Below are 18,824 nucleotides of genomic sequence, written 5' to 3'. Positions count from 1 at the left end.
GTTGATTGACCTTTATTACTAACAAAGTCTCGCATTGGTGCGCAAATCGGATGCTGGATGCATATGTAGCGAGTGTCGGAAGGTTCCCAAGAACAAAGAACTCTACTTTAAGCTCAAAAATCAAAAGAATAGACTTTCACGACATGAGGCAAAAATACCAATTGGGTACAATCTCCCCCCATGCCTTGTGTGAGTGCTCCACAAGGCATGTATTTATAAATTTAATCATCTCAAAGATAAAAAATAGCCCAATTTTACAAATAAGTATGCTTTAGCTTTTGTGTTTGCTTTTGTCCAAATAAAGAATAAAGCGGTTGGGTGGCCCAAGAGTCGAGCTGTGCCCAAATGCAATGTCCAATAATGAAATATTTAAACCAAGTGTCCATGCGCATAAAAAATAATAAATATTTATCAAGCACTTCAATAAATAAGCGTGCCTAAATAAATATTAGCGCCACGCCTTTAATGATAAAACACGCGTCCATCAAAAATGATAATTTCTTCTCGATAATTTGAACACACGCTATCGCCCAGTGCTTCCCAATGTCACCACCGCCTGCTCTACACATCAACTGAAGCATTCACAATTGTTAGAAAATAATAAAATTAAACTGACAAAAGTGAATACCTAGTAGCCTTCAGCTACAAAATAAATAAATAGGTTGGAACTCTGTCCTAACCTTAATTTAATACGAGTGCACTGTAAACTCATAAATGTCCATTAATTTAAATGTGTATTTTGTGGAATCACCCACTGTGGAGTCACCCACATGCACATTAAATTAACATGACCCCAAAAAAGGCAGGCGTCCCCGTCAACTTCTTGCACAAGGAATCCACCTTGTGTACGAGCCCCGGCGAATAAATATAGTTTTACGGAATCCATTGCAAAACCTCATGGAATCCACCGTGGTCTCACAGAATCCACCGTGAAATATGCCTCCTGGCATCATACCCCCGGGGTGTGATAGCAATTGTCCTCAATTGCTATTAGCTCAATGTGGAGCAAGCAGTGAAGGTTAAGCACTTAGATCACGGGCGTGCATCCATTGGGCCTCCTCAACAGGATGATTTTTAAACTCAACCAAATATCTAGAATATCTACAGCCAGTTCTAGTGGTCATATAGTCAGTGTCTACAATAGTTTTAGGTTCAAGGATTTCAGTTTCTTATTCTAATAAAGGAGGGTTTTCATAGACAGGGTGAACAGGTAATTGCTCTTTAAAAGGTCATAACAAGCTGATATGAAAAGTGTTGTGGATTTTTCAGTGTTGGGAAAGTTCTAATTTAAATGCATTGTCATTAATTTTGTGAACAATTTTGAAAGGTCCATAAAATCTAGGTGCTAACTTAACAATACAGTGTTTCTCAACACTTTGTAATCTTCTCTTTTCAATGCGTAATCAAACATAATCATCAATTTTAAAACTCATAGCTTTTCTTTTCTTGTTAGCTTATTTAGTGTATGATTGTTGGGCTTTCACAATCATGTCTTTGACTTCAGCAAAAATAGTAGCATGCATATTAGCAATATCATCCGCAGCTTTAACTTTGTTTGACAATGATGTAATAGGTGTAGGCGATCTATATCCATAAATAATTTCAAAATGTGCTTTCTGTGTAGTTGTATGTGGTGTGTTATTGTATGCAAATTGAAGTAGATGCAAGTGTTTATCCCATGTTTGTGGTTTTGAAATTGTGTATGCACGCAAAATATCTAAAATTGTACTATTAGTAGCTTCTGTTTACCCATTTGTTTCAGGATGAAATGGAGATGAGAAATCAATCTTTGTATCTAAATTAGCAAACAAAGTAGTCCAAAAATTATTGCAAAATCTAGAATCATGGTCAGAAATAATAACTTTTGACAAACCATGGTTAGTGAAAACAGTCTTCAAAAACAATTGTGCAGCTTGAGATGCAGTTAATGTTTTCTTGCATGGAATGAAATATGCTTGAGATGCAGTTAATGTTTTCTTGCATGGAATGAAATATGCTTGTTTGCTAAATCAATCTACAATAGTCCAGATCATATCATGATTAGCTTGGGTGTTAGGCAAACCAGTAATAAAATCCATTGAAATATGTTCCGATGGTCGTTTTGGAATTGGTAAAGGCATTAATAAAACATATTGCTTACCATGATGTCGCTTAACTCTTTGACAAATTAAATACTCAACTACAAAGTTAAAAACATCAGATTTTATTGGAATCTTGTTATTTGTAACTAATTTATTCCAATCAGCTTAAAAATTGGGGACTTGATTATATGTATCTTTCATAGGGATAAGGGAATCAAAAGATATCATAGAGATATTATGGATAGTTGGTTTTCTACTCAAGGCATCGGCAAAAACATTCTCTTTTCCAGGTTGATATTGGATAAGTGGATAAAAACTTTGAATAAAAACAACCCATTTAATATGACGGTTAGAGATTTGTGGCTGACTAAGGAGATGTTTGATACTTTATTGGCCAGTTTTGATCATGAATTCAGATCCCATTAAATAGTGTTTCCATTGACGTAAAGCTTGTACTACAACTAGCAATTCCTTATCATAGGTAGAATACTTGAGTTCAGATGGTTTAAGTTTGCAGCTAGAGTAGGCTATGGGATGTGAGTCTTGCATAAGGACAACTTCTATTCCAGATCCACTAGTATCAGTGACTACTAGGAAGAATGGTCTAATAAAGCCAGGTAGTTGTAGTACAGGAGCATGTGTTAAGGCATGTTTTAGTAAATAAAAAGACTTTTGCTGTTTTTCAGACCAATGATACACAATACCTTTCTTTAATATTTTTGTCAAAGGTAATACAAGCAATGAAAAATTTCTCACAAATTTTTTGTAAAAGCTAGCAAGACCTAAGAAAGAACGTAATTCATGCACATTTTTAGGTATCGGCCAATTCAAAATTGCTTCTATCTTTTTAGGATCAACTTTAATACCGTCAGATGAAACAATATGTCATAAGTATTCAATGTGGGTTTGGAAAAATTCATTCTTTTCAGGATTAGCATATAATTGATTTTCTTTCAATAATTTGAAAACCAAGGATAAATGCTCGTAATGCTCGTTCTCATTCTTACTGAAAACTAATATGTCATCAAAGAAAACAATTACACAATGCTGATGCTTTAAAAATATGCGATTCATCATACGACTGAATGTGGCTGGTGCATTAGTTAGACCAAAAGGCATATAAAAGAATTCATAATGTCCAAATTGAGTTCTAAATGCACTTTTGAAAACATCAGATGTGTCCAATTGTACTTGATGGTATCTAGATTTAAGATCTATCTTGCGAAATATTATGGCCCCTTATAGTTTATCCATGAGGTCATTTACCCTAGGGATCATATATCTATTCTTGACAGCAATCTTATTTATGGCACGATAATCAATGAACATCCTATAGGTATTATTTTTCTTTTTAACTAATAGGACATGTGCACCAAAAGGAGAACTATTGAACCTAATGAGTCCTCGAGTTAACAATTCTTCAACTTGAGTTTGAATTTATTGCTGTTCAATTTGATTATGTCAATAAGGTGCTTTACAGGGTGGTTGAGAACTTGGAATTAAGTCTATTTTATGATCTTCAGGATGCGTAGGTGGTAAGCCAGGTGGTAAGTCAGCAGCAAAACAATCTTTAAATTGTGAAGGAAATTGTGTCTGCCTAGGATGCATCTGATTTTCCTTAGCTTCAATTTCATTCACCCATACTAAATAGGATTTGCTACTTTTTCTTAATGCACGTTTAGTTTGTGTGTGACTAAGCAATGGAAAATTTCAAAAGTGTGCATACTATGTAATGTGATTTGTTTCCCATTAGAATGAATCTTCATTGAATGCGTGGAATAATCTATATCGGGATTATATTTATGACACCAAGGCATTCCTAAAATAATGTCACTAGATTGCAAAGGCACAACTAAGAAATTTTTGCGTTTAGCATAATCACCAATTTTAATTTCTAAGTCATGAACTTCTTGTGTTCCATTGTATCTAGTGCCTAAGAATGCAACCTTGATGCGATAATGAGTCGAAACAGTATGTAAATTCAATTCTTTGACTAATTTTGCAGAAATAAAATCGTGTGTGTTCCTGCCATCATGTAAAACAATCTTTTCTCTACCATGCACAAGACATTTCATTGTTAATAAAGAATGAGGATTTGGCATACCTGGTAAAGTGTTTGAAGTAGAACTGATATTGTCATCGTCTTCTGTGAAATTGGGCATTTCTTCATGGTCTTCATCTGTAGTCGCTCCCAAGTAGTTGATGTGAACAGTTGGCTTTTTGGATTGACAATTCATCGCTAGATATCCAAGTTGATGGCACTTGTAGCAGACTATGGGTTTGGCTTTGGAAACATTATTGGTAATGGCTGGGAGTTTAGGTACATTGGGATTTGGCTGGAAAGATGGCTTAGGATTTGGATTTGTGTTTGATGGTAAAACAGGGGGTCGTGTCCAAGATTTACGGAGAGAAGATGGAACAAACCGATTTTGATTGAATCTTCAAAAGTTAGAATTGAATTGCTTTGTACCGAAGTCACCGTTAGTTGGGAATTGTTGTGGTCGCTTCTCTCGTCCTCGAATTTTGTTTTTAGAATCACAGGCCAAATAAATCGCATCCTCGAGAGTCGTTGGCTTGAACATGTTCACCCCCGTATAGAAGTGACCAAGCAAAACAGACATAAACTTGCGCTTATGGATCGCCTCAGATACATCTTCGAGCATTCGAAGTTGCAATAAGGCATTCCAAAAATGCTCGGTATATTGTGAAATAGGCTTGAGGTCTCTTTGTTGCAGAAGATCCCACTGTTTTATTGCTTTTTTGTGGAATTGGGGTGGAAAAAAATTCTGGAAAAATTTCTTTTGAAAAGCCTCCCAAGTAGTGGGACAATCAATACTTTTGCCAACAACAGTCGACCATAATGTTGCTCACTAAATGATTAGTGACACACTTGAGTTTGTCTTTTTTGGCATACTGTTCTTCATGGAAATAATCATCAAACTGATTGATAAAAGCAAGAACAATCTTTCCATCACGTAGCCCATTAAAAGTACGGAATTTGAAATTTCTTTTACTTATCTTGGCTTCTTTCTAGATAGATTGTGCTTCAAGTGTCACATCGATCGTACGTCGTATAACATCTTCGGGTTGCGGTCCATCTGGTTCGATAGTAGATCGTTGAAGAGTGGCCAGTTGAGCTTGCAAAGTTTGACATGCTCTTGATTCCTCTAGAAGTTGCATCATAATTAGGTCCAATTTTTGCTCCACCGTTGGTTCCAGTAAATCATCTTGGGCCATAAAATCTTCCATATTTTGATCGGTCATCCTACAAAATTTTAAACAATCTCACATACTCAAAATCTCGTTAGCGGGATGGGCGTAGCTCAAAGTTGGGTTTACAAGGCTTGCTTCTCTTTTTTTTAATGGCTTTTTTTTGGCAATATTTCTCCTCTTTATGAGTACAAAAATTGATGAAATTCTTTTTCAATGAATACTTTGTCAGTGTAGACTATGTATAGCAATCTACTTGATGAAAATTATCTCTGTCACAACACGGGTATGAAAGAGGCTTGCAGGGAGGTTGAAAACGAGTTCAGGATTGATTGTGTGTGAACTGCTGCTAAGAAGGAGATTATTAATGAAATTCCTAAGCTTTAATAAAGCTTAGTCTTAAGCTTTTTAATTAAAGCTTATACAAATCGTCAATTTGTAGGATGATAGGATATTGACATCGACGTCGTCGCCAATCAGGACGTGTTGTCGCCATCCACGATTAAATTTTGGGGCTTTAAGCTTTAAGCTTAAACAATTAAGCTTAGTAATTGATATTAAGCTTGGCAATTTCTGTCTTTTGTCTGAGAGAGAGGGAAAAAAAACGTGTTTACAAAGGAGCTTCCCGAGTGGTCCTTCGCGATCCAACAGTGCAGAATGGGGTTCTTCACCGCCAGGAACACGTTGGTACTGACGGATCGTCGTGAGACTGACTGTAGGGCCCGTTCGTTTTCCAGGAGCTTCTCCTTCGAGTGAGATGGTAAGCGATTGGAAGCCCTTGATCTCAACTTCGCTCTGATACCACTAGTGCGCAAATCGAATGCTGGATGCGTACATAGTGAGTGATGGAAGGTCCCCAAGAACAAAGAACTCTACTTTAAGCTCAAAAATCAAATAGAATAGACTTGCACGACATGAGGCAAAAAGACCAATTGGGTACAATCTCCCCCCATGCCTTATATGAGCGCTCCACACGGCATGGATTTATAAATTTATTCATCTCAAAGCTAAAAAATAACTCAATTTTACAAATAAGCATGCTTTAGCTGTTGTGTTTGCTTTTGTCCAAATAAAGAATAAAGTGGTTGGGCGGTCCAAGAGTCGGACTGTGCACCCAAATACAATGTCCAATAATGAAATATTTAAATTGTGTGCCCATGCGCATACAAAATAATAAATATTTGTCAAGCACTTCAATAAATAAGCGCGCCTAAATAAATATTAGCGTCGTGCCTTTAATGATAAGACGCGCGCCCATAAAAAATGATAATTTCTTCTAGGTAATTTGAGCACACACTATCGCCCAGTGCTTCCCAACGCCACCGCCGCCTGCTCTACACATCAAGCATTCACAATTGTTAGAAAGTAATAAAATTAAACTGACAAAAGCGAATACCCAGCAGTCTTCAGTTACAAAATAAATAAATAGGTTGGAACTCTGTCCTAACCTTAATTTAATACGAGTGCACTCTAAACTCATGAACGCCCATTAATTTAAATATGTGTTTTGCGGAATCACCCACTGTGGATTCACCCACATGCACATTAAATTAACATGATGCCCGAAAATGACATGCGTTCTTGTCCACTTCTCACACAAGGAATCCACCTTATGTACAAGCCCCGGCAAATAAATATAGTTATACGAAATCCACTGCAAAACCTCACGGAATCCACCGTGGTCTCATGGAATACACCGTGAAATATGCCTCCTAGCATCACACATTTCTGCAACAAAAGGTTAAAACAAAGCACCATTAGACCCTTGATTGGGTACTCAACCACTCATACATAATGGACATATTAGAAATCAAATGTACGAGGAGCATCTTCATGTTAGGGGCAAAAATGATTTCCGTAAAGTGCCATATGGCAAGTGATCTCATAACCCTCAAGTATATACAAAATATTCTACATGAGCAAGAGAAGCCTAGGGGAGATGGTCATATAACAAAAGATCTCAAGAAGTCAACAATGGAAAAACAAATCCCTATCAAATCATCCATTAGGGGAGTAACAACAAAAAAGAATGCAATGAAGACAAGGTGTGTTTCCAAGATTAAATGCAATCTTTGGAATCTTATACACGATGTAGTCAAATATCATAAAGAAAATGGGTTGCAAGTCAAGGAAAACTATGGGAGTTTTGAAAAAAGCTCCTTATATTACAACAAAATGATTTGGAGCAAGGATGACCATTTAAAGAAGAATTCAAAAAATTGGAAGTTTGGACATATTACAAATATAACAAATTACATGATGCCATTTTTTCAATGCATATTCTATAATGACAATATCGACTAACAACTTGTCTCAACAATCACCTTTGATAAAGAAATGGATGCCTTGCAATTGGGTCCATGGACAAAATGGAAAGTCCCATAATGCTTCATGAAATGCATTCTTATCATGCACACAACATGTCAAAGGAGGATTGAAAGCAAGTAGTCTCAAAGAAACATTCTATTGGTTTTGTTAAGACATCCTACAAAGACACCAAATCAAGAAGAACCTAGTATTGCCACATGTTAACATGGCATTCAATATAGTCCACAAACAAAGAAGAAGGAAAATCCTTAATAATAAGTTAAATGCTCTCTGAAAACATATGAGTGGAGACAAACAAAGATTTTCATAAATTATAGATACACAAATATAGTCTAGAAAAGAGTAAAATGTAGAAAACTATAATAGTTGATCAAGTAGAAACACTAACTATGTTATACTCTTAAATCAATATACAAGTGTTTGAAAATTAGTTTACCTCTCACAATTTAAATTGGGTGCTCTCCTTTAATTTTAATGGGTGACCTCTTTTTCTTGAGAGCATTATCCTCTTTTACACTTGAAGCAATGGGATAACCTTGATTTTGTTTGTTCCCTCCTATTTGCTTCATCTCTATATTTTCGAATGAGAACTTGGTGCTTTGCATAACCATCTAGGTGCAAAGGGCCATGTATGCCATTTGCAAGGGTAGCCAATGTAGTAGATGAAATATTTGAACCTCAAGCACTTCGCCAAGATATCAACCACACATATCCAAGATAAAGGGCTTCTTGATGAAAATTACCTTGTTCTTTCACTAATTCAATCCACAAACACCTAGAAATTGAATTAAACACTTGAAAAAATAGATAAAATTTTCTCCATCATTGCTAAATAGTAAGTAGTAAATAAGTATTTTGGAAATTATAGCTACTTGATACAATAACTAAGGTAGAGGATTTACCAAGTCCTCTCTCTGCTCCCACATGACCTCAAAAGGAAACTACCATCTTCATCACAATAAGAGTTAAAAATGAAGTGCGAGAAAAAAAGCCAACCTTAAACTCTGAAGAAGTATGAGTTTTACGTGATATTTTCATTTTCTTTCAACATCTTTTCTTTTCAAATAAAAATGCTTTCTTGTAAGGATTTTATGCTTGTTCCTTAAGTTGAAACAATCACAAGCTTCATTTCTAGCTCAACTTCCATGAACACATCATCATCCATATCCTCACATGTTCTAGTCTCCTCAAAGCATACTGTCACTCTTATCAAGGAATATATTTATTGACAATGCTTACTTGAGTTGAACTTATCTTCCAAGGTTACAAGGAAATCATCCTTTATTCCAATCACTAGGTCTAAATTGTAAGATTGAGAAAATAATCCTACCTCAACCTACATGAACACCTCATCATCCACATTCTCATACTTTTTTAGCTTTTCAAAGCATATTGACATTCTTCTCAAAGCATAATAATAATGCTTACTTGATTTGAAATTAGCTATCTAAGTTTACGAGGGAATCATCCTTTATGCCAATCACAATGTGTAGATTCCAAGGTTAGCAATTAATGCTAGTACATAGTCCTAACTCAAGTCAAATATGATAGAAGTGTCATGCCTAGACTCTTGACTAGATTCTCAAAGTAAATGTAGCCATATTTTGGTAAGGGGTCAAAAAATATGTCACACCATGTTCGCTTCTTACTCCCACAAAGTCTAGTCTGAGCTAGGCATGACAAGTCCCTAAAATGCATGTGATATAGAAAAATACACTCTCGATCTTGAATCTTGAATGTTGAAAAGAGGGGGACAATGTGATTGCGATTTTCAATGTATATACCTTCAAAAAAGATTGATGATTTTAGTGTTTATCATCTCAACACCGTAAAGAAATGTCTATCTTCTACTCTTCAAGGCCTTCTTTATTTCCTCTAATTCACCTTTTCTTCATTGACAACACTTGAATTTGTGAAATACGCGGGATCTAGAGCGTGGCAGATGCGGAAGCTATGGAGGTTGAAAGAGGAAAAAGAAACTCATGAAGACATTGACCCTGACTAGGACAAATTGTTACACAAGTGAATTAGGTTCCAAGATTGAGACTTGGACTCATAAACACAATCTTGTGTATTGATAGTGACATGACACTTTACTGGAAGGAAAAGAGTACTATCATTGCATTAGAAAAAGAGTGCAAGTACAATGCTTTATAGGATTTGAGTGGTGGTACTTTCTCCTACTATGCATATGGGATTCTGGTCATGAGCCCTCACTGCTCCTCACAAAGGGACTGAAGTAGGTGTGATTGCAAATATCTCAACACCCCTCCTCAATCACAACCAAAAGAGGCTTTAGTGAAAGCAACACCTGTAAAGTGTGGGCACACCATAAACATGATAAAACACCAGAGGCTATTGCAGAAAAGGCTAAGTGTGGGCACCACAAACATGATGGACATCCAGAGGCTGTAGCAGGGGCCTCACAAAGTGTACAGAGGCTGTAATACAAGGATAACTGAGGAGTTTACAACTTTATGTTTGAGGAATTAGGGCTAGGAAATACACAGCGCTAAAAAAATCTATCTGAATAGAAGGACTGATGAAGTTTGTCCTTCTCCTCGTGGTCTTCTTCTTCTTCTTCCTTTTCTCCGTTTTCTTCTTCTTCTTTGATTGCAACTAGATAGGCCTTTTGGGACCTCTTTCTGGCGTGGCAAAACTTCTCGGTGTGTCTGGCCCTTCTGCAAAAATCATAGAAGAGCTGATCCTTCTTGCCTTTGTACCTGTTGCCAACATATAATGCATGCTCATCTCTAGAGATACTTGGTTCTTCCTTAGTTTTTAGCTTCTTTTCCTCCTCGAACAGTTATGCCTGGATATCAACAAGTTCAGGGCTTGGCATATTAATTAGAGTTGTTGATACATTATTATATTCAAGATGCAAACTCTTAAGTAGAACACCGATGCAAACATCTTCTTCCATTTTAATGTTGATTCCTGCAAGTTGGGTTAGAAGTCCTTCCATGTAATTTAGATGTGTGGCAAGTGATGTGCTAGACTTTATTTCAAGCCTAAAAAACTCAATCAGGAGGCCTTACTTTGATGATTTAGACTGTGCACCGAACAAAATGTCAAGTCTCTTCCATGTATTCCGTGAAGTTTCACAGTTATCCACATGGTGGATATAGCTATCGTCTAGCTCCAGTTTGATAATGGCTTGAGCCTTATCATCGTTCTTTTGCCAAGTGATAGCAAGATCCGCATCACGAGGCTTCTTTTCTTTTCCAGTGGTAATGGCCCAAAGGCCCTTCTTCATTAGGATCAGTTTGATGCGGGTATGCCAGGTATGAAACCCGACTCCTTTGAAACGGGCAGTTGGAGAATCTTTGCCCATGTTTGACTTGAGAGACAAGCAACAAATCGGCTTCAGACTTATCAAATTTAAGCAGCAGAAGAGTTGGTTGAGATGTGTCAAGAGACACAAGTGTTTAGATCACTAAAAACGAGTGTCAGTAGACACTATGTTTCTTCCCTGAGTCTTTCAAACCTGTAAAAATCCTTCAAGTTCTTTCAGATCCAGATCTTTCCCTTCTTGATTTGATGCTGGGACCTTCAGGTCTAAGTGGCAGTGGGTTGTTCCAGTGGGCAGAAGAGAGAAAATGATGAGATTTTTAAGCTTAGTGAAGTTTGGCTATGGCTGTCCTGTCAAAACAGGGACCAATGACTGGTAAATGAGCTCCCACGAGCTCCACAGGTTGAATCTGCTCAAAACCTTTGAGATGGAGGACCCTCACTAATGGATCTAACTCCCCCTAAGAGGGTTTGTACTCATTTTGCCCGAGTTGAGAGATCTAAGCCTTCAAAGTGGTCACTATCAAAACTGTGCTCAGATTTGGGAAAATGCAAATGTCGGGCATGGTGTGCATCAATCTCCTTGATTTTTGTACCAAGAAGTTGCGTCTTGACCTGAAGAAAAAGTCTCGAGAAGAAATCTTGAAGAGATATGGCTGCTCCAACAGAGGTAGGTAGGTGCTGTCAATAGACACAATTATGGCAGCAACTCTGAAAAGAGGCAATGCTGAAGCTATAGTTGCCCAATCTTAATGATTGAGGTGCCAAGGAGGAGCTCTAGAAGTAGAGAAACACTTCTCCAGAAGGAAGTTCAAAGAGATTTGGCCAGTGGAGAGAGATATGAAAGCTTCAAGCTGACAAGGTGCTGCTGGCTATGGCTGCCATGGAAGCTTCATTGAAGGTAGGAATGCAAATGAAGTTGGAGATAGGGTCCAGTACTCAAACTGAGCTGAGAAGAGATGGAAAGGAGCTGAGAGGAGTGAAAGGAGAGTTGGGCCATGCTCAACTGAGCTCTGATACCATGTGAAATACGCGGAATCTAGAGCGTGGCAGATGCGAAAGCTATGGAGGTTGAAAGAGGAAAAAGAAACTCATGAAGACATTGACCCTGACTAGGACAAATTGTTACATAAGTGAATTAGGTTCCAAGATTAAGACTTAGACTCATAAACACAATCTTGTGTATTGACAGTGACATGACACTTTACTGGAAATAAAAGAGTACTATCATTGCATTAGAAAAAGAGTGCAAGTACAATGCTTCATAGGATTTGAGTGGTGGTACTTTCTCCTACTGTGCATATGGGATTCTGGTCATGAGCCCTCACTGCTCCTCACAAAGGGACCGAAGTAGGTGTGATTGCAAATATCTCAACAGAATCTTTACTCTCTTATTCTCCAATTGTTTCCTTTTCTTGATGCTAGCACTAGTTCTCATAAAAAATAGTATGATCTAAATATAGATTCATGACAAATGAAAGCATTTTTGCCAAGGCCTTGAATATCCTAGGATGTGTAGTACATCCTTCTTTATATCCCTTCATAGATAACCATATATTCTATTCATTGGGCATGTGCTTCTCATCTATAATTGGGTCTTTAATGAGTGTACAATGTCTCTATTTGACATACACTTCCTTCCTTTCCTTCTCTATCAACATCTTACATGCATTGATCTGTTCAGACAAGAAGTCTTTATATTTTTCCATGTTGGCTTCAACATCTAGGTCTTTGTTAAACATGTCAAAGATGTTGTGTGCAAGTTCTGTTGAGAATTTGGTGAAGAAACCCAAAGATTAAAAAGTTAGATGGAGAAGGTGTCCTTGAATCTGACTTATATTTTCCTCATCATCACCTTAGTGACTTCATAACAACAACTTTTTACTTTTATGAATTAGCTAAAACCATATGAATGAAATATAGAAAACCTCAAATTGGCCACTAGCCACATCTTACATTGAGTACCTTTCTCCTTGGAGACTTAAATTTCTCTTCCCTAGGGTCCCCTTTGGATTGTTCCTTCACTTTCCATGAGAAAATGACTTAAAAAGTGAATATAACACATCATTGTGACTCTAACTCAATCTTGTGCCTTCCAAGGGGCAACATGACTTAGAAGTAAATTTGTAGACATTTACTTCTATGCAATATTGGGAATGGACTAAGTTGGATTGGTAATAATGCTTCCAAAAAGTTATGTGCAATTACACATCATTGTGAATCTAACTCAATCTTGTGAATATAACACATCATTGTGAATCTAACTCAATCTTGTGCCTTCCAAGGGGCAACATGACTTAGAAGTAAATTTGTAGACATTTACTTCTATGCAATATTGGGAATGGACTAAGTTGGATTGGTAATAATGCTTCCAAAAAGTTATGTGCAATTACACACATTAAGTTACTTCTTAACAAAATTTGCATTTGTCCACTTTTTGTTGTTTCTCCAAAAAAGTTGCAATCACATAATTTTAAATCAGGAATAAGCGACATTGTTGTGCCTTTGAAGATCAAAGTATGACCCACATTTAATCAGTGAAGATTTTGAAAATGTGCTACAGAAACAAATTTGTTAATATAAGTTGGGTTGAATAGCTAATTTGACTTTCTATTGCACCTTTTCATTTTATGTAGTTCATAAGCTAATTTTTGAGTACAACTCCTTTACAATGAATATGTGGCATTTTGGTGCAGGAAAATAAGACTTAGAAAACATAAAAAACCTTGGACAAAGCATTGTATCAAAGTTGAGGGCATTGCACACAAGAAAGTGATTTGACTTGTTATTCTTCATCCTAATTTGAAAAATCATACTTGCTTTCTTTGATGGTCCATATCAGTCCTATGCTTCTTGCTAGTTCTAGGCATTTCTTCTTCTTTTGACCTCAATGTTACTTCTTTTGCAAATTTTCCATCTCTTTTAGTTTGGATTCTTGGATTGTTGCAAATTTGAACTATCCTTGTAGTGTAGTTTGGTATTTAAGATCTTGAGCAATGTGCTCAATAAAACTTGGTACTTGCTTTTGGGAGGAGTTAGAAAAGGGAGTTCATAGAGAAGCCTTCTTGTAGAGAGAAAGTTGGGGAAATGTGATGACAAGTGGTGCATATGTTATGAGACGATGGTTAAAAACCCATATGTCATCCAAGAAAACTTAACAAGCTTGTATTCATTAAATGACATACTCTCTCTTTTCTTTTTCAAAATGTCATTTCCTTTCACATATGTTGTCTCATTTGAACAAGCTCTTGTTCCTTCTTCTATTATTTTATCATGTGACTACTTTTTAAGCCTAACCAGTATGTGGTCAAGACCACAATATTGCATTTATACCCCATTAGCCTATTGGGGGTAAAGGCGCCTCCGCCGTGCCGCCCCGTGTATTACTACACTGACAATACCCGCCACTGCACACTGCAGGTGGCGGGCGCCCGTCACGTCACTTTATTCTTTATTCTTTTAGTGACAGTTTGAATAAAGGAAGGCCCGGTCACACATTGTGACCGTTGGAGTTCCCATTTCTTGTCTCTCTCTTTCTTGCTCTTGCTCTCCCGCCATAGCTCGCGTGCAAGCTTCGATCCTTCTCACCTTTCAACTGGTATCAGAGCTTGGCATTCTCTTGCTCGAGCTCGACTCGGTGCTTCCTGACCTTCGCATCGACTCGCTTCACGCATTGGGTCTCCATCCCGGCAGCCATAGCCGACCTCTCGAGCTCCCGACTCTCCCCGCCGGCTTCCCGAGCTCCATCCCGGCCTTCTTGAGCTTCATCAGGGCCTTGCCCTTGAGGTATTGCTTCAGCATTTGCAGACATTTGAGTGTATTCTCAGTTTGAAATAGGGCAGGAACAAAGGGCAGCCACTCTTCTTGATCTCCATAGCTCATATCTTCCCTCCCCTTTGCATTGTGCCTTCATGGCTTGGTATGTGCCTACCTTGGGCCATCATTGAGCCCCCCCCAACCATCATAACTCCACGTGATTGGCAGCAGCACTCCAGGCCTCAACACGCTGAATATGGCGCCCATTTTCAGACTTTGACCTCCACGTTTTACAGCTGAATGCTTTGTTGCTCATGGAGCACTTATCATTGGCCTATTTGGAGGGCATTTGAGCCATTTTTTGGATGTCATTTTGATGCTTTGGCTTGACATTGAGGTTGGGAGCTGATCATTCTCAGTTTTGAAACTGTCATTCACTGCATAACAGTGCTGGAAACAGGGCAGCACCCCTGACACTGATATTTGTTGCTTATGCCTCATTCCATTGGAGCTATTTGATGCCCGTATGCGGTCTACTTCCTACCCGGATGTATTGGGGATGTATGCATTTGGTTTGACCATGATTTTGGCTTGAATTCGGGGCTGAAATCTACTGTTTAGAATAGTAAATACATGCTGGAATAACAGTGGGCTGAAGGTACTTTACATGCTTTGGCACTTACCTACCAATACCGGATGTATGCTTTGAGCTTTGGCATGATGTCTCTGACATTTGGGGATGACTTGGAGCATATGTATGAGATTATGGGATGCTTTTGAGCTTCGCATTAGCTCCGTCTTCACTGGCATTTGGACCGACTTGGCATGCTCGTGGACTGCCTATGCCTCATGTCTCTACTTGACAGTTAGGCTTTTGCATTACATGCTTTGGTTCGTGACATATGCTATTTGGTTCGTGTATGCCATACCGACATTTGGAGCTTGGATTTGGATGTATTTGAGCATTCCCGGCTTACTTGATCACTGATCTTGGTTGCTATTTGGATGTCATTGAGTTGACCGAGAGCTTATTTGGGCTTATGTATTGCTTCATAGTTAATACGACCGGTGCTTCATGTATGTCATGCTCTCTTGGATGCGCTTGATGCATTGACAGGGTCACTTATCACTGGTGCTTTCTCTTGGGTTGTTTGAGCTTCTGAGCTCGCTTTGTACGCCTTTTGTGCCAGTGGGAGCATTTTACATGCTTGCTTGACCTTTGACAGTTGCATGCTATTGGAGCACTTACATGTATTTGGAGCAGTTTATGTCTTGAGCAGCTACATACGCATTGAGACTTTGGGATCATACTCCGATCTTTATGGATATGCATTGATGTACTCTTGGTTCACAGGATGCTTATGAGCTGAGTCTCATATTTGGATCTTTCTCTTTGAGCAGCCACCTATTTGTGTCAGGTTTTGGCAGTTACAGGAACACTTTACCTAGAGTGTCTGGGGGTGTGCCTTTCACTGGCAGATGTTATTTTGACATGCTTTGGTGTTGAGCTCATGTTCTTTTCACTGTCACTGGCCTTGCTTATGTCCGTTTCATGCCGGCTTTGGACCTAGCATTGTTTCTTGACATTGGATCCTATTTTGGGACAGTTTGCTCTCTAGACTGCATACCTGCAATTTATTACAGCAAGCAGTTATTAGTGGACTGAGGTGTACTTTTCATGCTGAAATATCCTGATTTGGTGTACCGCACCTAGTACTAAGTGGGCAGCAACTTTTGGCACACTTTGCTCGCCCTTTGGACCCCGTTTTGGTCATTTTTGGGCAGTTTCTGCAGTAAAACAGCAAGCAGTTTTGGACTGTTTGGGCATTTCCAGCCTGCATAATGGCGTCATCTTCGCATGATAGTGCCATCTTTAACATTACAAAGTTGGATGGTACCAACTACTCTTACTGGAAGAGTCAAATTTGGCAGGTCTTGGTGCAGAAATCTCAGATTAAGCCACTTCGGTTGAGTGGGGACCAGCCTGAAACTATCGACAATGACGACTGGCTTGAACTTGATGAGCTATGCAAGTCCACGATTGTATTGTCTCTCACTGAACAGGTACATTATAATGTATTTGAGGAAGCACAGAATGCATGGGATCTATGGAATAAGATCAAGAATCTTTATGATAAGAAAAGTCCGGCGAGTCAGATGTACTGGTTGAAGCAGCTTATGGATCTGCGCATGAAGGATAATGCGACTATGTCTGCTCACTTGAGCCAGTTCCATGCTATACTGAAGAACCTGACTTCGCAGGATATCACCTTTGGAGAGGAAGTAACTCCTCTTTTCTTGCTTGGGACTCTGAATGTTTCATGGGATGTATTCCGCACTGCTCTTTGTGCCTCTAGTGCTACTCTAAAATTGGCAGATGTTGAGAGTGCTCTTCTTCAGGAAGAGGTGAATCGCAAAAACTTAGATGCCTCTCGTGGTAGTCATGCTTTGACAGTTAGAGGCAGGAATGACAGGTATGACCGTGGTAATGGCCGAGGCCGTGACTCGCAGAAGGATCGGTCTAAATCTCGTGGCAAGTCGCGTAGTAAGTCGCGTGGGCGCAATGCAAATGTCACTTGTCATCATTGTGGGAAAAAGGGCCATATTAGACCACAGTCTCATGAGTTGCGCAATGAGAAGCGCAAGGATAAGGGGAAAGATAAAGTGAGGAGAAGTCCTCTGATCACAGCATAGTACCTGCGAAGTCCAGCGTCAAGATTGAGGAAATTAATGTCACGCAGACTGAGGAGTCCGATGGTGGTGATGAGTTTATACTTGCAGCTAGTTCTTTTGATGCTTCACACTTGACTGAGACATCTAGTATGTATGCACAATGCTGGTTATTGGATTCAGGAGCATCCTTCCATGTGACGCCTTACCGTGAGTGGTTCCACTCTTACCGCACTATATCTGGTTCAGTCAGACTTGGAGACGATAGGTCTCTTGACATTGTGGGCATGGGTGATATTCAGTTGCAGTTTTCCACTGGCAGTTCATTTTTGCTTAGGGATGTACATCATGTACCTACGCTTACGCGCAGTCTTATGTCTGCAGGACAGCTGGATGATGCAGGATTTCATGTATGTTTTGGGGATTCTGCCTGGAAGATTACTCGTAACAGACTTGTGCTTGCTAGAGGCGCCAAGTCTGGCAGCCTCTATCCTCTTGTTGTATCTGGGTCCTTAGTTGACCATGTTTTGGCAGTGGGTTCTATCCCACATGTATCACTTTGGCATGCTCGTTTAGGGCACATGTCTTTGAAGGGAATGAAAATGTTATCTGGTTTGCAGTATCTTCCGCCTTTGGATTATGCATGTTTTGACTCGTGTGATCATTGTCTTTATGGTAAGCAGAATAGGTCTACGCATAAGAAATCGGGTAGGCCACGCATGAGTGAGCCCTTGGCATTGGTGCATTCCGATGTTTGTGGGCCTATGCCTTGCATGTCTATGGGTGGCGCGAAGTACTTCGTTACCTTCATTGATGATTTTTCTAGGAAAGTGTGGGCTTATCCCATAAAGCAGAAGTCCGATGTCTTGGCAGTTTTTCAGAGATGGCTTGCTCTTGTTGAGAACCAGACTGGGTATAGGCTGAAATGCCTTAGGACAGATAATGGGGGAGAATATGTCTCGCATGCTTTTGAGCAGTTTTGTGATGACAGGGGTATTAAACGTCAGTTGACCGCCCCTTACACCCCACCCCAGAATGGTTTAGCTGAGCGCATGAACAGGACTATTCAGGAGCGTGTGCGCTCTATGCTTAGCCATGCAGGCCTACCCCAGAGTTTTTGGGCTGAGGCAGTTAGTATGGCAGTGCATGTCATAAACCGATCGCCTTCCAGTGGATTGGATTTCCAGGTTGCAGAGGAAGTTTGGGCTGGTAAGCCACCCTCTTATGCGCATCTCCGTGTCTTTGGATGTGAGGCATTCTGCCATGTGCCCAAGGACAAGAGGAGCAAATTGGATCCAAAGAGCATTAAATGCATATTCCTTGGCTATGGTGAGTCAGGAGAGATGGGCTATCGCCTATGGGATCCGCAGGCGCGAAAAATAGTACGCAGCCATGATGTCATCTTCCATGAAGACAAGATGCACAGGCAGCCTGAGAAGGTGGTTGAGATCCGCAGAGCAATCTTTCAGGAGGAGCCTAGAGCTCCAG

Source organism: Lygodium microphyllum, chromosome 19 (genome assembly GCF_053477565.2).
Source record: "Lygodium microphyllum isolate KBCC chromosome 19, Lygodium_microphyllum_v1.1.10, whole genome shotgun sequence".
Lineage (NCBI taxonomy): Eukaryota > Viridiplantae > Streptophyta > Polypodiopsida > Schizaeales > Lygodiaceae > Lygodium > Lygodium microphyllum.
The sequence above is the reverse complement of the archived record's forward strand: the minus strand, read 5'-3'. Positions refer to the sequence as shown.